This window comes from Hyaena hyaena, unplaced genomic scaffold (genome assembly GCF_003009895.1).
Source record: "Hyaena hyaena isolate Hyena2069 unplaced genomic scaffold, ASM300989v1 scaffold_1034, whole genome shotgun sequence".
Lineage (NCBI taxonomy): Eukaryota > Metazoa > Chordata > Mammalia > Carnivora > Hyaenidae > Hyaena > Hyaena hyaena.
In genome coordinates, this window is record NW_024081667.1 from 280,295 (window position 1) to 302,097 (window position 21,803).

The following is a 21,803-nucleotide window of genomic DNA, read 5'->3' on the forward strand; positions in this document are numbered from 1 at the left end:
GAGCAGGGGAGGGTCAGAGAGAGAGGGAGTCACAGACTGAAACAGGCTCCAGGCTCTGAGCTGGCAGTCAGCACAGAGCCCGACGCGGGGCTCGAACCCGCGAACCGCGAGATCACGACCTAAGCGAAAGTCGGACGCTTAACCGACTAAGCCACCCAGGCGCCCCTAGACAGTGTGACTCTTGATGAGCCCATAATGGGCGTACAGCCCCTAACAAAAATTGCAAGAACCGAGAATTAAAAAGGAAAGAGAGGGGCACTTGGGTGGCTCAGTAGGTTACATATCTGACTTCAGCTCAGGTCATGATCTCACGGTTTGTGAGTTCGCACCCGCACTGGGCTCTGTGCTGACAGCTCAGAGCCTGGGGCCTGGTTCAGATTCTGTGTCTCCCTCTCTCTCTGCCCCTCCCCCACTCGTGTTCTGTCTCCTCTCTCAAAAATAAATAAACATTAAAAAAATTATTTTTTAAATGGTTTTATTTTATTTCTGAGAGAGAGAGAGAGAGAGAGAGAGACCGTGTGAGCAGGGGAGGGTCAGAGAGAGAGGGAAATACAGAATCCGAAACAGGCTCCAGGCTCTGAGCTGTCAGCACAGAGCCTGACCCAGGGCTGGAACCCATGAACTGTGAGATCAACCGGAGCCAAAGTCAGACCCTCAACCAACTGAGCCACCCAGGCGCCCTGAAAGAAAAACATTTTTTAAGGAAAGAGAAAACACTATAGTGGGTCTGGAGATTGCTGGGCAAGAGAAGATGCTGGGGGTGCAAAAGCCATCAGAAGGAAGATCTTGGACTGCCTCATAAATTAGCATTCAATGTGTGGACCTGATTTTTTTTATTTTTATTTATTTATTTTTTTTTGAGAGAAAGAGAGAGACATAGCATGAGGAGAGCAAGGGCAGAGAAAGAGGGAAACACAGACTTTGAAGCAGGCTCCAGGCTCCAAGCTGTCAGCACAGACACGGGGCTCGAACCCACGGACTGTGAGATCATGACCTGAGCTGAAGTTGAACACTTAACTGACTGGGCCACCCAGGCGCCCCTCAGTGTGTGGATTTTAATCTTAAATATCTGATAATGGCATGAAGGGATTCATAATTTTAAAAATTCACCCTGATGGCTGGGTATAAAAATCACAGGGAAAATGTCTTAGATTGGGCTGCTAAGACAGAATACTATAAACTGGGTGGTTTAAACAAACAAACAAAAAGTACTTTTCACCATTCTGTAGGCTGTAATATCTGAGATCAGGGTACCGGCCAAATTGAGTTATGGTGAGAGCCCTCTTTCTGGTTTGTACATGGCCTTCTTCCTGCTGCCTCCTCAGGTAGAGAAAAAGAAAACTCCCTAATGTCTTATGAGGCCACAAATTCTATTCAAGAGGCCTCCATCCTCATGATCCATTTACCAACCAAAGTTTCCACCTCCCAACATCTATCTCACTGGGGGTTAGAATTTCAGCATATAACTGTGGTGTAGGAGGAGTACAAACATCCCATGTAGGAGAGAAAGGGAGGGTGGAAGATTAGTAGACTAGTTTATAGACTATGAGGATAACAGTGAGGGCTGATCAGGGTGGTAGTGAGGTGAATGGATTCAACTCAATTTTGAAATGAGGAGTTGACAGGAATTGCTCTGATAGTTTGTTTCAGGATGAAGAAGAAAGCAAGGGAAGGCTTGAACAGTTAAATGAAATGGTGTCACTTATCTTAATGGGGGAGAATACAGGAGAGACAAGACATGCGTGCAGTTGGTGAACTGTGCTTGAATGATGTTACACATACTTGCCTCTGCAAATCATGCTTGAAGACTCCCTTTCCTGACCAATCTCTTTGATTTTCTGATTGACAAGTTATTTTCTCTGAATACATTAATGCACCCAGTGAGAATTCTTTGGTATTCTTAACAATTCCGTTACTTCAAATGTATTTGCCTATATCTCAGTTGTGCATCGATTTAATAACAGATCCCTAGTTGCAATGGCATTATCTCTTTTGTGTAAGTTTCAGGGGAAAACCTATAGGTGCCCTATAAGATCAGAAAACACTCAAGAATCTTTCAGCAGCACTTAGTTGGCTGTTTTTATTGATATAACCAAAGACTAAAATTTTTCTCCACAATATGAATGGAAGAAAAATAGAACATATCATGATACATATATTCAATTAAACATATTTTCCCCAACCCCAATATGTCGGTGAAACAACTCTTGTATTTCTCTCTTCAATTTGGGTACTCAGGTGACATTATTTGAAAGTTTATTTCTTACAATCTGTGAACCCAGAATTATTTCAAAGCAACTACAATTCATCAAACAAATTATAGATTACCTTTAAAACTCAAAGCAATCCTGCTATGTGTGGAATTTTCTGGTTAGTAAATATTAAGCTAGGATTTAGAAACTCCTGTCTCCTAACACTTAATCTTAGAATATTGATAGCCAAGATCTCTTGTTTTTTTCTATGAGCAGATATTTTGCTAGATACTTTTAAAGGAATATCTCATTTAATCAGCACACAAAATAGGTCATTGTATCCTGCCCTGTCTATAGCAGAATAAACTAAAGAATATATGATGAAATTTCTGCCTAAATCCTCAGAACTATGAAGAGATGCCACAGGTTTTGCACAAAGGGGAGCTGACTTCAGAGTTCATAAGCACAAACCCACTGTGATCAAGTATGGGAATTTTACTGAAGTATAATTAACATGGTGCTGTATTAGTTTCAGGTGTACAATGCAATGATTTAACAGTTCCATACACACTCCATCAGGATAAGTGTACTCTTAATTCCCTTTCTCTATTTCACCCATCACCCCTACCTACCTTCCCTCTAGCTACTGTTAATTTGTTCTCTATTTAAGAGTCTGGATTTTTTGTTTGCCTTTTTTCTTCATTTGTTTTGTTTCTTAAAGTCCACATATGAGTAAAATCATATGGTATTTGTCTTTCTCTGGCTTGTTTCATTTGGCATCATACATTTTAGGTCCATTCATGTTGTTCCAAATGGCAAGACCTCATTCTTTTTTTAAAATATTTATTTATTTTTGAAAGAGAGACAGAGTGCAGCCAAGAGAGGGGCAGAGAGAGAGGGAGACACAGAATCTGAAGCAGGCTCCAAGCTCTGAGCTGTCAGCACAGAGCCTGACGTGGGGCTTGAACTCACCAACCATGAGATCATGACCTGACCCAGTCAGATGCTCAACCAACAGAGCCACCCAGTTGCCCCAAGACCTCATTCTTATTTTTATATTATATATAATATAAATATTATATTACATACATCACATTATTTATACCACATTGTCACATTATTTATATAATATGATATATATCACATTTTTATATATCTCACATTATACATTTATATATATATACCTCACATTATATTTATGTATATGTCCATTACACATTTCTTTATCTCTTTATCTATGGATAACACTTGGGTTACTTCTATATATTGGCTATTATAAATAATGCTGTGGGAAAAATCAGGTGTATTTCTTTTCAAATTAGGGCTTTCACTTTCTTTCAGAATATACCCAGTAGTAGAATTACTGTATTAAATGATAATTTTTAAATTTTTGAGGAACCTCCTTACTGTTTTGCATAGTGGCCACACCAACTTACATTTCCACTAACAGTACACAAAATCTCCTTTTTGTCCATCCTTGCCAACACTGTTATTTCTTGTCTTTTTTATTTTAGCCATTCTGACATGTATGAGGTGATATCTCATCATAGTTTTGATTTCCATTTCCCTGATGATGAGTAATGTTGAGCATCTTTTCATGTGTCTGCTGGCCATCTGTATATCCTCTTTGGAAAATGTCTATTTAGGTCCTCTGCCCATTTTTTACTTCAGTTATTTGTTTCTTTGATGTTGAGTCATATACATTCTGTATATATTTTGGATATTAACACCTCATCAAAGACATCATTTTCAATTATCTTCTCCCATTCAGTACGTTGCCTTCTCATTTGTTGATAGCTTCCTTCACTGTGAAAAAGCCTTTTGTTTTGGTGTAGTCCCAATAGTTTAAAGTTGCTTTGTTTCCTTTGCCTGGTGAGACATATCTAAAAAATACTTTCCTACGGCTGATGTCAAAGAAATTACTACCCTGTTTTCTTCTAGGGGGGTTATGGTTTCAGGTCTCACATCTGGGTCTTCATTCCATTTGGGTTTACTTTTCGTGTATGGTGTACAAAAGTGGTCTAGTTTTATTCATTTGCATATAGTTGTCTAGTTTTTCCATGGTTATGGAAACTTCAGTGCTCCAAGTAATTTTCATTTTCATAAGACCTTCAAAACATGATCATTTCTCCATAGTTTGTTTTTCTTTAAATTATTATACAAATGTCCATTTTTATTTGTAATGGACAATTGTGTAATAACTTATACTGATAATATAATATACAAAATTATGATATAATATAACATAATATAGCATAAGTAATCACACGAAGGAACAGTGATGTTGTTCTTAATAAAATGACAGAGCTAGTCAAGTTTCCAAATGAAGTCCTATAATCAGTCCTGAAATCATTATCAGGCTTACATAATGTTACCCAGAACAAATAGTAAAGTATATACAATATATACTCTTTAGATATATCACTCAGTAGGTGAGAGCATGACATGCTAATAAAGTCAAGAAAAAAACAAGTTTTGTGGATTACTTACTAATTTTGTTTGAGTGCCTTCATTTCATTCCTTTTTTCCCCATAAAACATGCCCCAAGCATGAATTTTGCAATAAGCCTATAGCATTATCTTTCCATGCAAAGAACAGCAAAATATACAAAGGTATTCATGTTGCTTGTTTTTCCTGGTAATTGTTACAAGAAATGGCATCTACATTTTTTTTATATATACTCATCAGTTTTTCATTTACAAATGAAATAGCACTTCATTAATCCTAATATAACCTTCACTTGGCCAGAATACGCTCTCAGTATGATACATAATAATCTCAGAAGTCTGGATAATAAATTATCTCAGGTGCTTTCTCTGAGGTCTAGAAAAATTGGAGTCCCTAGCCACAGAGGTTAATTGCTGATACTGTTTCCCACCTACCTTGTTTCTGATAAGCTTTCACTTGGTTTAAACATCTATCTCTACCACTTCAGAGATCTATTATATTAGAGCCTTAAAATGTCATTCTCTCTATATATATTCCTTCCTTCCTTCCTTCCTTCCTTCCTTCCTTCCTTCCTTCCTTCCTTCCTTCCTTCCTTCCTTCCTTCCTTCTCTTCCTCTTTTTCTTTCTTTTCCTCCCATTTGTAGTCTCCTCTGCCAAGAAATATGAGCCAAACCTCATAAGTGAGACCTGAATTTTCCTCTGAAACATCACTTTGTGCTTCTGCAAAACCTTCCTTCTCTGCAACTCATGGAGTCATTTACTGCCCTGAACACAGTTTTTGGCCCTATGATAAAGTCTGCCATCAACAGTTTATAGGCCTCTTTCATCAAGTCTTATAATTTGGCCTGAAAATCCTCCTGATTTCTGCTGTCTTGGTATATGACAGAGACATTTCTGACTTGGTAATTAAAAGTTCTCAAGGCAAATATGGTAATAAAATCCTTTCTGTGGCTGGGACAATGCTATGTGTTTATTAGATTGTCTTTTCAAGTACATCTACCATCTGCAAAATAGGCCCTAGCTGTTTTTCTGTGACATGAGTCCACAGTCACCTGACCTGTGATGATCACCAGTCATCAACACAATATGGAGTTACCTGTCCAGAAATTAGGCCTGGGCAGAACAACTTCAGGTAACTGACTGTTAAGTACATTGAGGTACATGGAAACCTAAGTTGGTATTAAAGTTCTGAGTTTCATCAATCTATATATTAGATTATATTATGTGTTATCTTCCTACACATCAGTGTTTTTGTATACAAAATGTGCCTGAACTAGATGCTGCTAAAAGCCCCTTGCTTCGTTTCTATGAGTCCATTTTTGTTTATGATTCTTGATTTTAGATTATTTTTGACTATGTATTAAGCCTCCAAATCTAGACCGGGAACTACTTTTCTTTGTTTTCATGATACCTTGTGTATAGCTCTATCATATCTATTGCAGTATAGTATTCCAATTGTCCGTTCACTTGTGAAATGCCACGATTAACCTATGAGTTCACTGAGATCAAGGCTTTTGGAGGCTAGCACATAGGAGAATATTATTTTTGAGTTAATAATTAATCTCTTAATAATTATACACACAAAAGGGCTGGGCTTCTAAACATAATTTACAGCAAAATGACAGATAATTCTGTTTTGACAAGAATTCTCTCTCTTCCCTGAAATATCTGCAATGTGCTACAAGACTACAAGACCTTTACCAAAAGCAGATGTTGTGAGTCGGATGAAGCCATCATTCAGATATGTGGAATGTCCAAAAGTGTCATTTTTTGGCAACCATAAATCTGCTCTGGTATCTCGATTCAGAGACATGGACTATTTTCTACAGGATTGTATTATAAATAGTTCATTTAAACCTCAAACTTACAAAGACTCTTTAAACTTAAACTTGGGGTCCAACATGAATAATCACCTAGCTCTATTATTCTATTTTTAGCTCTTATCAGATTGGCAAATAGAGCATATTAGATCACATTGAGTTTTATTTAATATTATGAAAACTACTTTATAAGTTACATGTGAGTATCATATATTTTTGGATTGTAAAGTATGTTAAATTTGGGAATATTATTATTAGTGTTTTCGATCATCTGAGGCTGTACTTTTAAATTCCAACTGGCTCCAAGGTAGACTAATTAGAAAGCATAAAGTGGTTTTACTAGTCACTGCATTTTGTTTAAACAGTTCTATTCATGACTACCATTTGGTTCTGATACTTTATGAGACAGATGCTTTCTGCTTATATTTGAGGAAATACCAGATTAGGAGAGAATATTCCCCATTTCCCTGTATATACACCAAAATTACAAGAGAAGAGCAGACAGGTGGAGTAGTCATTCTAAAGATGCAGAAAATCCTGACAGAAGACAATTTAATTTCTAAGTATTGGCATGCTAGGTGGCAAATCCACCCAGTGAGAGGCAGTGGGAGTGCCCATAGCTCACTGAGATACCGCACAACCAAGGAAATGGACCGAGGTGTGAATGCTGCAAGGCTTCACAAATGACGGTTCTGGGATTCAGTCCCAGGAGCACACCATGAAAAAAGAGTGATGTCAGAAAAATTTGTGAGGCTGTGGGGAGACTTGGAGACATGTTAGATAAAATATTTGAGAATTAAAACAAGTTCTTGAGAGGGGGGACTAGGTGGCTCAGTCAATGAAGTTGGATTCTTGCTTTCATCTCAGGTCATAATTGCCCGGTTTCATGAGTTCAAGCCACTTGGTGGGCTCTGCGCTGGTAGCAGGGAACCTTCTTGGTGTTCTCTCTCTCCCTCTCTCCCTGCCTCTCCCACACTCACTTTGTTTTTCTCTTTCTCAAAATAAAAATTAGTAAACTCAAAAAAATAAGTTCTCGAGAAAGTGATTAATCACCAAATTGCTTCTTTTCATCTTTGCTGCGGGGTGCCACTTTTTTCTACCTTTCCACCTTTTTGTTTTCTTCCTGTCTTCCTTTTCTGCTTCTAATACTGTAAGCATTTACATTACAGAAACTCTTGAATTCAGAGTAATAAGGCTTTCTTGTCAACTATATAATTCTAAACTCCTCAAAATTGATATCTCTTTTAGTAAAAGTGTTGTTTTTGATGAGCATGTGAGCAAACTACTATATGTGACATATTTCTCTTTCAGCTAAAACTCATTTGCATAAATCTAGATATATGGATTTTAAAACATAAATATTATAAGGGAGACATTTGCCTAAATCCATTCATGCTTTTCCTAGTTCAACTGTATGTGTTCAGTGGTTTTAATTAGGAAAATACAGAAGGATCTAGAGTAAGTCATGAATTTAGAATGCAATAGCATAAAATATTTTTGATCCCTAACATAATGTATTTCGATTTTTTTTATCCCATCACAGAATTTTGAACAAAACCCTAGAATCAGATATGTCGTTAGAAAAGTACTCAAAATCTTGGGGCGCCTGGATGGCTCATTTGGTTAAGCGTGGGACTTCAACTCAGGTCATGATCTCACAGTTCATGGGTCCCCGCCCCACGTCGGGCTCTGTGCTGACAGCTTAGAGCCTGGAGCCTGTTTCGATTCTGTGTCTCCCTCTCTCTCTCTGACCCTTCCCCTGCTCACGCTGTCTCTCTCTCTTTCAGAAATAAATAAAACATTTAGGAAAAGTACTCAAATTCTTAGCAACACAACAAAAACCCAATGTTTTTTACTATCGAGAGGATGAATATATTTAAGGAATTTTCCAAATGTATATCTGTCCTTCTACATTTATTTATTTTTTAATGTTTTATTTATTTTTGAGAGAGAGAGAGGCAGCATGAGCAGGGGAAGGTCAGAGAGAGGGAGACACAGAATCTGAAGCAGGCTCCAGGCTCTGAGCTGGCTGTCAGCGCAGAGCCAGACGCGGGGCTCTAACCCATGGACCATGAGATCGTGACCTGAGCCGAAGTCGGATGCTTAACTGACTGAGCCACCCAGGCGCCCCCAATCCTTCTACATTTAAACTCTTTGTTTGTGGAACACCTGGGTGGCTCAGTCGGTTAAGCGACCGACTTTGGCTCAGGTCAGATCTCAAGGTTTGTTGGTTCGAGCCCCGCATCGGGCTCTGTGCTGACAGCTCAGAGCCTGGAGCCTGCTTCAGATTCTGTGTCTCCCTTTCTCTCTCTGCCCCTCCCCCACTCATGCTCTGTCTCTCTCTATCTCAAAAATAAACTATTAAAAAAAAATAAACTCTTTATTTGTTTTCACTATTATGCAGAAGATGAATTCGAAAGTCTTTCCATGATCCATGATGTCCTCTATATTTTGACTTCAGTCTGCTTTTTTGAGATTTCCTTTTTCTTTCTTCCTGTATCCAGGCCCTCCTTAGGAAAGAGAGGTGCAACCAATATGCATTTTCACTAAATATGAAAACCTAGGTGCTAACATTCATATTCAGACTTTCAGAAGAAGCCAAATCCAACCAAAATGGTTGGAGTTAATCTCTAGTTTACCAAAATAAACCTGAAATTGTAACAAAATTAATTATAGCAGTTTATCCAAAATTATTTAAATCTCACATTATCCTACAAGAACAATAATCTCTTAACACAATTTCAGCTGCTGGATTATTAGTGTAGACTGCACACATGCAATGTTTAAAAGACAATTGTTTTCCTTTCAGGTTGGAGCAAGTGTGAAATGTTTGTTTTGACTTCCTGCCTTGGAGTGGTACTTATGGTTGTGGCCAACTCATTAATTTATCTTTCTCTCTGAGATGACTAACTGGGATATAGATTTATCATACACTCATCTGCTAGACTGGAAAATATGATTCATGATGTTCAGTCATTTATTGATGTGATCTCCAAAATGAAGCTTCGCATACTAGGCGACAAAAAGCTTTTTAATATTTTTCAAGTACATACCTAATATGATTGTATCCATTCAATATCCTGTTTGTCTTGTTTTAATTTATAATATTTTTATGAATTCCACTGATTCATACAGAAGTTGTAGGAAAAATTGTTCTGATATATAGGCTCAAAAGTAGTTGGCTTTAAGGCAACAAAACAATGTATTTATATTCACTTGCCTCAGCATTCAAATTACTACAATATCTTCGTAACACCTTGATAGCAGCAAGTTTAGAGATAAGTCAAAGAAAACAAACTTACACTCTGATCACAACAGTTCTGGTTACTTGAAAAGAACTGCTTTATATTTAATTAACCATTAGTATTAGACAAAATCAAGAGTGGCAAATAGATTTACAATGTTTAATTTTAATCCTTTCTTTTGTTCAAGAATCCTCTTCAACAACAACAAAAAAATGTTTTTCTTTATTTTAAAAACATTTATATTAGAATAGAAAGGTGTGATCTAATATTTCCTGAATGTCACATAGTTCTTCAGCTATAGGGAAAAAAATGGTGGAAAGTAATCACTCATCTTTTTAGTCATGGTCATTAATTCTGTTACATAAAAGTTGTTCTGTAATTATTTTGTTAAAAAATAAAATGAAAAATCTACATATAGCTTTGAATACTAGTGATCACCTAATCATTTTTAGCCAATAACAATCACACACTATATATATATATATATTTAATGTTTATTTATTTTGAGAGAAAGGGAAAGCACAAACAAAGGAGGAGTAGAGAGTGAGGGAGAGAGAGAGAATCCCAAAAAGCCTCTGCACTGTCAATGTGGAGCCTGATGCAGGCTCAAACTCATGAACCATGAGATCATGACCTGAGCTGAAACCAAGAGTTGGATACTTAACGGAATGAGCCACCCAGCTGCCCCCAACACATCTTTTGTATAGATTTCCTATTATAGAAATACTCATTCCATCTGTTTCACTTTCCAGTTAGCTCTAGGAGATCCAATAGGTGCATATCTCTCAGCAAGTAAATAAAGCAGAAGGAAAGTTAAATTCATCATCTGCCTCAGTCAGTCTAGATTGCTATAACAAATGGCATAGATGGGGCAGCACATCTGTATTTCTCACAGTTCTGGAGATTGGAAGTCTAAGATCAAAGTGCCTTCTGGTTCAATCCCTGATGAGAACCCCTTCCTAGTTTCACATAGCATCTTCTCATTTTATTCTTACGTGGCATATTACAGGCCCTTTCTCTTCTAGTAAGGACCTAGATTCTATCATGGAGGCTTCATTTTTTGGACCACATCTAATCCCAGTTATCTCCAAAGGCCCCAGATATAGCCTTATGAAATGTTTTTCTTCAATACTAAGACTTGAAAGTTGAAATCTCTCCTTGATCCAGAGGTTGCAGAATAAATATCATAATATTAATTTCATTGTGCATCTCCATGAGAGCTCTTGTGTGACCATGTGCATCATCAATGGGCAATAATATGAAAGAAGTGTTTTTTCCTGAGCAGTAGGCCTCAAGAGTGGGCTTAAAATATTCAGTATATCATGTTGTAAACAGTTGCGAAATCATCCAAGACTTGTTATTCCATTTATAGTGCACAAGAAAAGTAGATTTAGCATAATTCTTTAAGGCCCTCGGATTTTCAGAATGGTCAATAAGCATTGTCTTCAATTTAAAGTCAGCAGCTGTTTTAGCCCCTAATGAGTCTGTCTGTCCTTTGAAGCTTTGAAGCCACACATTGATTTCTCCTCTCTAACTATAAAAATTTAGATGACATCTTTTTCCAGTGTACGATTATTTCATCTACACTGAAAATCTGTCATTTAGTGGAGCCATCTTCAGTAATGACCTTAGCCAAATCTTCTGGAGAACTTGCTGCAGCTTCTACATCACCACTTGCTGCTTCATGGTACACCTTTCTGTTATGGAGATGGCTTCTTTGCTTAAACCTCATGAATCAAACTCTGCTAGTATCAAACTTTTCTTCTGCAGCTCCCTCACCTCTCTCAGAGTCACAGAATTAAGGAGAGTTAGGACCTTGCTCTGGGTTAGACTTTGACTTAAGGGAATGCTGTGGCTCTTTTGACCATCTATTCTAAGCCCTCAAACATTCTCCAGCTCAGCAATAAGGCTGTTTTGCTTTATTACCATCCATGTGTTTACTTACTGAAGCATCACTTATAATTTCCTTCAAGAACTTGTCCTTTGCATTCACAACTTGGCTAATTGTTTGACTCAAGAAGCCTAGTTTGGTCTATCTCAGCTTTTGACATGCTTTCTTCACTAAGACTAATCATTTCTGGCTTTTGATTTAAAGTAAAAGACATGTAACTCTTTCTATGGTTTGTATACTTTGAGGCCATTGTAGAGTTATTAATTGGGATAATCAATATTGTATGTCTCAGAGAAGAGGGAGGCCTGAGGAAAAGGAGAGAAATGGGAAAATGGCTGTCCAATAGAGCAGTCAGAATGCACACATTTATGGATTAAGTTCACTGTCATATAGGGGCATAGATCATGATGACCCAAAACAATTAACAACAGTAATATCAAAGATCACTAATCATGGATCACCACAACAACTATAATAATAATGAAAAAGTTTGAAATATTGTGAGAATACCAAAATGTGAACAGAGACAAAATGAGAAAATGCTGTTAGAAAAGTGGTGCCCATAGATTTGCCCAACACAAGGTTGGCAGAAACCTTCTATTTGTATAAAATGCAATAAAGCAAAGTGCAATAAAACAAAAAATGCATCTAATTCCTTAGCTCACAAGCTTTACCTTTAACCAAACTCTACAACACAGACAATTCAGACAAGTTCTTGCTACTTTAGAACAAAGATCATCTTTATTCCATTGTCCCATATTTTCCTCACTTGTGTCTGAGACCTCATCAGAATGGCCTTTACCATTCTTATTTCTACCAATATCCTGTACGTGATTATTTATATTATGTATTCCCTAAGAAGGTAGAAGCTTTCTTTTTATGTCTCTTCTCTTTTGTTCTCCCTTGAGTCCTCACCAGAAATCCATTTTAAATTCCCTTTACAGCAGTGTCAGTGATTTCTAGCATGTTCTTCAAAACTCTTATAAGCTTCTACCAATGATCCAGTTCCAAGGCTGCTTTCACATTGTTACAATAGCTGCTCATTTCTTGGTACCAGTTTCTGCCTTAGCTCAGGTAGCTGTAACAAAATACCACAGGCTAGGTAGCTTAAGTGCACTTAAGAAAGTGCAAGATCAGAGTACTAGCCAATTATGTTCCTGGTGAAAGCCCCAGTTCCTGGTTTGCAGACTGCTGTGTTTTCATTGTATCTTCACATGATGAAGATAGAAAGTTCTAGTCTACTTCTCTTCCTATAAGAATACTAATTACATGATGGAGCTCTTCCTCATGACCTCATCTAAAAACCTAACTACCACCCAAAGCCCCACTGTTTTTTTTAATGTTTTATTTATTTCTGAGAGACAGCGTGAGCAGGGGAGGGTCAGAGAGAGAAGGAGACACAGAATTGAAAACAGCCTCCATGCTCTGAGCTGGCTGTCAGCACAGAGCCTGATGTGGGGCTCAAACCAACGAACTATGAGATCATGACCTGAGCTGAAGTCGGACGCTTAACCGACTGAGCCACCCAGGCGCCCTCAAAGCCTCATTTCTTAATGTCATCTCATTAGGAGTTCAGATTTCAGCATATTAATTTTGAGAAGGACACAAAGAAATAGTCCAAGACCACCAAGCTGTGAAACTAAAAAAAAAAAAAAAAAAAAAAAAGAAATTCTTTTCTATACATGTACAAATATTTGACATATGCTATAAAGAGGTACTCTATTTTAAAATATCACTATTTTCTACATAACAGGGAAAATGTATCAGGAGTGATGTATATCAGTTCCCGGTCAAGCATTTAAAAAATAAGTATATCTCCTCACCCCTAACTATGTTCTCCCTCTCATTTCCCTGGCTGGAGGCAGGTAATGACATGTCTCTAGGGGAAGAGGGAAGCCAAAATATGGAAAATCTGGGCAGCTGAACTACCATATGGAGGTGAGCCATCTGCTAAGAACACCCTCTGTGAATCAGTACAGGAGTAAGAATTAAAGTTTAATTGGAATTGGAGTGTTACCACACATTTTGGATTATTTTGTAACATACTCTTATGCTAACTACTTTTTTCTTTTTCTTTCTCACTCTCCAATTAATGTCTCCATTTTCTAAGATTTCTCATAGTCTTTACATATTCTGCATGCTTTATGACTGGATAAAATATCATTTCTCTTGGATATTACACATCCCATTGGAGTCCTTGTGAAATTTTTGGGTAACAATGTGGATACAGTGTTGATTCATCCTCTCAAAATAGAAGGAATCCTCAGTTCTCAAGTAGAATTTTTTTCCTTAAAAATTCTTGGAGTCAATGGTATTAAGTGACCAAACAATTAAAGGTTATATTTAATGTTATAAATGTTAGAACAATAAACACTTGTATAGAGACTGGAGTTTTGATAAAGTGTAATCTCCATCAATCTTTGCTTTAATTTAAAATTATTTAAATATATTTAACTCAAAAAAGATACATGTTTCTTCCAAAATACATTGCATTGGGAGTAACTTCTGGTATTTGTAGTATTCACCAATCTGTGTATCTGTTTGACTATACTTGTAGTAATCAACAGTCTTCATTGTTGGAACATTAATTTTTGCAATGATAAACACACATTTTTATTTCAACTGATATCATTTTGGTCAAAATATTTTTGAAGGGATTATACTCCTAATTATATCTAGAATGCTAATAAATTTTTTAATATGACTCTGGATATTAACTCTACACCTAAAAGTTTTGCCTAAATGGTATTACTGATGTATTTGGATGGATTATTATGAGTTTAAAAATGTAATCCTAACATTATTGATCATGTGCAAGTTCAGGTATGACAGAATTGACACTGATGTGGGTATTTGGCAGTTTCTTTGTCCAAAGCTTGAAGCCAACATTGTACAGCAGATTTTTGCCAAATACTAAAGATGAAGCTTAACATTTTGTTACATTGTTACCACTTCTGTAATATTTTATACTTCATACCTTACTACTTTGGCAAATGTTGTTTTCTCTCCCTTCTTTTACCTCCACATCAGCTCATCTGTCTGATAAGCCGATTCTTCCAGATGCAATTAAAACCTCTCCTCTTTTCAAGAAATCTACTTTGAATATTATTTTCTCAACCTCGCAACCACTATCATCCTATACATCACACTTAGTTTTTCAGTTGTGTGTGCATTTTCTAGTCGGTCAGTAAATGTCAAATAATAGTGAGATAGTGTCTGTTTATAGAGTTTGGATGTAATGAATATCAGGGGAAAAAGAACGTTACAGTCTTCTGGTTAAACAGAAAATAAGCCCATATATTGTCACACTCTAGTCACTAGTTTACAACTAGATGCCTGACTATGTACTAACTTGCAGCAGATGAGGAGACCTTGCTTGCTTTGAGCACATCTGAGACTGATGGGCTCATTGGTGGTCAGAGGCATTTCCTAGGTTTCTGCAAAATAAGAAGTGTGAGGGAGAATATGCATCTAGAAAAGAGAGCTGAGGAAGCCTGCAGTAGGGGAAAGATCCCTGTGGCCTGAGTAAGGGAGTTTTTTTGTAGCATGGATTTATAGAGTCCCTGGAAGCAATGCTGGCTGCTGCAAAGAGGTGGGGTGGGTGCTTGAACACAGAGGAGGGACGCTGTCTGAGGAGTTGCCAATGGCTCAGTTCTGACACCATTCTTCACACTGACTATGCCTTAGCTCCACACTGAGAGTCCTGATCACCAGGCATTTAACCCCCGGGGCCCGGGAAAGGGACTGAACAACAATAAAAATATCAAAATCTTTGATCTTTCTAGAAATAGCTCAGACTTTTCCATTTGCTTTTCCTCCTCCTAGCATTTCGAAGGGGCTCTAGCTCTTCTCAGGCCCTGTGATCTGTAGTGATACTCAACAGTTACCAGTTGCTGCCCAGGACCCATTCTGCTTGCAGCTGGCCCTCCTGTGAGAGAGGGGCCGGCTGTGGAAACAGTCTGGACTTTATAGAGCAGAGAATCCCCAGCACTAGTCTAATCAGCCAGGTCTTCCACAGGTAAATACAAAAGAACATCCAAGGAGCCCCTGGGTGGCTCAGTTGGTTAAGCCTCGACTTTGACTCAGGTCACCATCTCAGTGTTTTATGGGTTCAAGCCTCAGGTCGGGCTCTGTGCTGACAAACTGGAGACATGAACCTGCTTTGGATTCTGTCTCCCTCTCTCTCTGCCCCTCCCCCACTCATGTTCTGTTTCTGTCTCAATAAGAAATAAACATAAAAAAATTAAAAAAAGAAAAGACATCCAAGGAGCAGCACCCATTTGAAGAAAATCCAGATCCCCCAAAAAACATCGGAGACTAGCACAGAGGACAACGGGACAACTACACATGTTCTGATCAATATCTTCAGAAGAATATATATATTCAAGCCATAAGACAAGAGTTGACAAGAAAAAGAAGCAATTAGAGATTAAAACTTCTTCTGGGAGCACCTGAGTGGTTCAGTTGGTTAAGCATCTGACTTCAACTCAGGTCATGATCTCACAGTTTCTGGGTTCGAGGCCCATGTCAAGTTCTGTTGACAGCTCAGAGCCTAGAGCCTGCTTTGGATTCTGTCTCCCTCTCTCTCTGCCCCTCTCCCGCTCATACTTTGTCTCTCTCTTTTTAAAAAATAAAATAACATTAAATTTTTTTAAAAAGTCTTCTGATGGGCAAAAATACAGGAAAAGATAGATATGCTTAAAATGAAGTTAAGGAACTCTCTGAAAAATTAAAAGAAGCCATAGGGTAGTTAAAACCCTAATCATGGGAGTTCCAAAAAAGTAAGGAAAACAAAACGAACAGGAAGAAAATAATCAAGGAAACAATAAAAGAAAAAGCTAGAGAGCTGAAGTCAAGTAAAATGTATTCATAGCCAAATGACCAAATGAAGAACAAACAGAATAAATGCAGATGAATCTACACGTTGAATTCTATAAAGTGAAGCTACATAGAGTGAAGTACTAAAGAAAAACATTAACACAATTTAGTCACAAAGGAAGGGAAATGGTAATGAGATCAGGTTGCTTTGTCATTAAATGATACTAGAAAAAAACATGGAAAATGGAAAATTATTCAAAAACAAAACAATTTGGAACTAAGGGTAATAATCTATTTTGAAGATAACATGAGTATTTCATGTAGGGATAAGTAAAAAAATATTTGAAAAGAGTCTTTCCTACTTTGAAGGTATCTTTCAAAAGTATGGTTGTCACACTCTTCTAACGTGTGGGTATTTTCCTGTCTACTTAAAAAGTGTCATTTTTGTGAAACTGTTTCTATACCTGGTTGTGTTAACGATTTTCTCGACACCCTTTCTGTCTTATCTACTAGGCATTTGGGGATGTAGAATGATTTGGGATCACTAAATAAGTTGGATTAATGGACACCATATTCAGCTGATTTTGATAGGACAGTAAAAAGAAAAGCAAATAAATTTTTTATTGATCTACCATCAAAGACCAACCATTTTATTGACTTTTCCTTAATTTGTTGTGACAATCCTGTCAAAGATTACAGACATTTCTGATGTACAGATGGCAAAATCAAGATGCAGGGGACCCCCAGTGGCCTCTGCAAGGCTATAGGTTCCCTGTGTGATGTTTTATTTTACTTTTTTTCCATTTGTCCCATGTTGCTGTTCTTGACTTTAAGTTTTGTAGCTAGGATTTAAAATCTGAAGGATTTATTTGTGAAAAAATGTAGTCTTGTTGAGGATACATTTTATCCCCCACAATCTGGGCTGAATTAAACTAAAAGGTACACAGCTTGCAACATGTGTTTTCTCGTCACATGGGTGACCTGGGAAAGAAATCCCAGCAGCCCAGCATGCATTGGGGAAATAAATGGGGTGCCACCCAGCCCCAATTCTGCGTGTGTTACAAGTAAGTTATTAATAGATGTGGCAACTTAAGGGATTTCAGTTGATGTTGCTGGTAGAGAAATTGCATGGCATAGATGCCAGAAAAAAGAAAACAGAGCTATTTTGTTGTCATTCTTTATGTTTTGCATTTGAGGTTGTATAAAATATTAGCACAAGGCTACTATGCTGATCGTAAATTCAGTAAATTTACTTAGAGTATCCAAATTAAAAACCACAAGCCAGCTAAAAAACAAAACAAAACAAAAGGATATTTTCATTACTTTATTTGTATCAATTGGTGCAATGGATCTCTGTCAAAATAGCTGAAAATTTTCAACCCTGTCTAGCAGCTAATACTCTTAGAGAGTGAAGGAGCTATGTAATTTGCAGAGACCAGTGCACAATGAAAATGTAGTTACTCTTTTTGAAAATTATGAAGAATTTGAAGACAATGGCAGGAGAGCATTAAACCGAGTATGGAAGCTTTCTAAGTGGGGGTTTTCCTGTGGCTGCACAGGTCACAGACCCAGGAAGGACCAGTGTAGGTAGGCAGCCCAGGTGATGCCTGGGAAGGTAAGACAGATCGTGGAAATGGGTGACGCAGGCTGCTGTGAGGGACGATAAGCATCCCTCTCTTTATGCCCCAAGCTTCTACGCTTTGCCAAAAATCTTTTAAGACTATATGCCATTCAAACTACTTTAAGTAATTCTGCAGCTGAATAATCTTCCTCTGCTGTTAAGAAATGGCAATGACATTTAGGGCATCTTTTGGTTGGGAGACCTAGTGTTATTCCTTTCTTATCTTGCTGTCTCCCTCTCCTTGCCCTGTGTCAGTGGCCATCTGTCCATTTATTAGTCTTTCTATTGCATGCTTATAAAGAGAACCCCCAATTATATATATTTATTGCCCCATAAACTTGGATCCTTTTATTATTATTATTATTATTAATTATAGAGGTATAGAAACTGCTAATACCAGAGAGACCTATATCCCCCTAGCAGCAAAGTTGGATCTCAATTCTCATTCTGATGTTCTTTGCTGCCTCACTCTCTTACTGCTTCAAGTGTAAAGATGTGGACACTAAGGCACAATATGGGTAAGTCACTTAGGGAAATCACACAGTCCCTGAAGGCAGGTGCCAGCAGCCAGTCCACAGTCTCTGACAACTAGTCCCGTGGTCCTCCATCCCCAGCCTTGCCTTGTTCTAGTCTAACACTTCTTACTGTAATACATGAATAGTGGGTAAGATTTAGAAGCAATATCCTCCCTCTGTTTCAAAAATAAATTTTAAAAAACTATAAAACTTTTTTTTAAAAAATAGGGGCGCCTGGGTGGCTCAGTCAGTTAAGCGTCCGACTTCGGCTCAGGTCATGATCTCGCAGTTCATGGTTTTGAGCCCCAGGTCGGGCTCTGTGCTGACAGCTCAGAGCCTGGAGCCTGCTTCAGATTCTGTGTCTCCTTCTCTCTCTGCCCCTTCCCCTCATGCTCTGTCTCTCTCTGTTTCAAAAATAAATAAAATAAAATAAAAAATTTAGAAGCAATATTACATAGAGAGAGCTATTCCTGAAATTCTTTTTTGCTTTTCCTTTTTTCTTCTTTCTTTTTTTTACCATGACCTTGGTAAAATACTTTTTGGATCCTCAAAATAATTCTCTGGGAAAGAAATTTGATGCTATGATCCTCTTGATGGAAATGACTGGAAGGCAGTTTTGCTCTGCAAACAATTTTTAAGGGTCCATGAGATATTCTGACAAATGTGCCATGTTAATATGATGATCTGAAATCATAAGTATGATTTCACTAATTCTTATGTAGCACTTCTTCATGTCAGACACTTTTCAAAATGTTTTATATATGCTAACACATGTTTTAATCCTTAAAACATACCTAAGAACATATATATTGCTAGTCTTCCCTTTTTACAGATGACTAAACTGAGGCATGGGAAAATTAACTGACTTGTCCAGGTGCTGTGCTGATAACCCCAATATTGTACCACTTCCTTATTATGGATTCACTAGTCATTTTAATATGATATAAGTCTTTGATCTTCATGTAAGTGAAATAGTTATACTCTTGGTTTGATTTAGATCTCTGGGGTCTTTCCTATGTCTAAAATTATACAGTGTTGGAGAAGAAAACATCAGCTGTAAACCACATTCAAATAATTCCCATTAACTGTCAACAATGCAATTATGTGTTATTTTTATGTTGCTCTTACAGGATTTTTTTTTACTTTAAAAAATTAAATGATTGCATACAAAATGAGGAAATTCTGTTCTCATTTAATTGTTACTGTGAAGATAGGCAGAATGATTTGATTATTCTGAATCTATTGATTGCTCTTGAAATGTCCTGTATCTGTAATTAGGATATGCCTCCATCAACCACATTCTAAATCTTTCCTTCAATAACTTTTTTGTCTTTATTTTTAGTTGTCCCCCTTTAGATATAACAGTGCCTCACAAAATTTGAGGTTTTCAGGTAAAGCATAGTTTACTTAAGTATTCTGTGTTAAAAAGGCTGGCTCAAGATAAAATGTATTTCACAATGTTCCCTTTAAGGACAGCTTTTTATATTGTTCATTCAGTCCTCAAAAACATTTCTCTGTTGGATGACACTGTATGAATTAAACAGTGCTGATTTATGTTATAATTAGTTATATGGTGCAGTCTCTCAAAATAATTTCTCAAAAGAAAATTGACTTTTCTTTTAGAGAAAAATTGGTTTAAATGTTTTTAATACTTAAAATCAGTTAGATGAAAAAGTCAGTAATTAAAGGGCACAATGTCACAATCATACATCAGAGATACTGCTACAAAGTATATATAAATTTGCATAAGTTGAAAGCATGCTGTATAAAAAAATCAAAAACTGCAAAACATTTTAAAAATTCTAAGAATGGTTAGTTTTTTTAAGTTATCTATATTTCCTTATTGTTTTTCTAAAAATGATAAACATAACTTACAAACACACTAATTCAATGAATTAAAGTGAACATTTTCTTTTTAAAAATTTTAAAAGTTTTTTTGTTTGTTTTAGAGAGAGAGAGAGACAGACAGACAGGTAGACAGACAGACAGAACGTGAGCAGGGGAGGGACAGAGAGAGGGACACAAAATCTGAAGTAGGTCAGGCTCTGAACAGTCAGCCCAGAGTCTGATGCGGGACCTGAACTCATGAACCATGAGATCATGACCTGAGCTGAAGTCAGATGCTTACCTGACTGAGTCACCCAGGTGCCTCTAAAATACACATTTTTTAAGTCAAGCATCTATGTTAGAGTTTTATAGATTTGGTACAAATAACCTAAAATTAACAACATTTTGCTCTTCAGACAACTTTTAAGAGGAATGAAATGCAAGCTGCAAAGTGGGAGGAAAGATTTGTAAATCACATATCTGACAAATACTTCAATCCAGAATGCATAAAGAAATTCAACAGTAAGAAAAGAGGGGGTGGGGAGAAAGAAAAGAAAACACCTGAAAAGACTCCCCACCATAGAGTATATATAGTTGAAAACTAAGCACATGAAAATATGTTCATCTTCATTGACTATTCTAGAAATACAAATTAAAGACACAGTGAGATGCCACAAGGTGTATATTCTATGGCTATGCTGGTGTGGATGTGTGACTCTCGTATCTTGCTGGGGGGGGGGGGGGAATGTAAAATAGTACAGTCATTTTGCAGTTTCTTAAAAAGCTAAACATGCAGTTGAACAGCAAAAATGCCTGATGCTTTCTTGTGAAGCTAACATACAATCCAGTATTCCTACTCTTAAGTATTTACTCTAGAGAAATTAAAATTTATGTCCACATGAAATCTGGACATGAATGGGTTTTTTTTTTTCAGTTTTATTTATAATAGTCCAAAACTAGAACCATGACAAATGTCCTTCAATGAGTGAAGCAAACTGTCATATATTCATACAATGGAACACAGCTTAGCATTAAAAGGAATAAACTATTGAGACATACGACTTGGTTGTATCTCAAGATGTTTCATTGAGTGAGACGAGCCACTTGAAGAAGGTTGTACATTACATGATCCCATTTATAGAACAGTCTTGAAATAAAATTTTTTAAATGCATATGATCAGAATATTTATTTACCATGAACCTATGCATTACACATTTCAAATTACAAAGTATAACCTATTATCTACAATGCTAGCTTTTAAAACAGGTAGGCCCTGACTAGTGCTGTCCCATTTCATTTTTTTCCCTCTGTGAAAAAATCTTAAAATAACTTCTTATTTAATGTTTATTTATGTTTTTAGAGAGAGAGACATACAGAGCAAATGGGGAATGGGCACAGATTGGAAGAGAGAGAATCCCATACAGG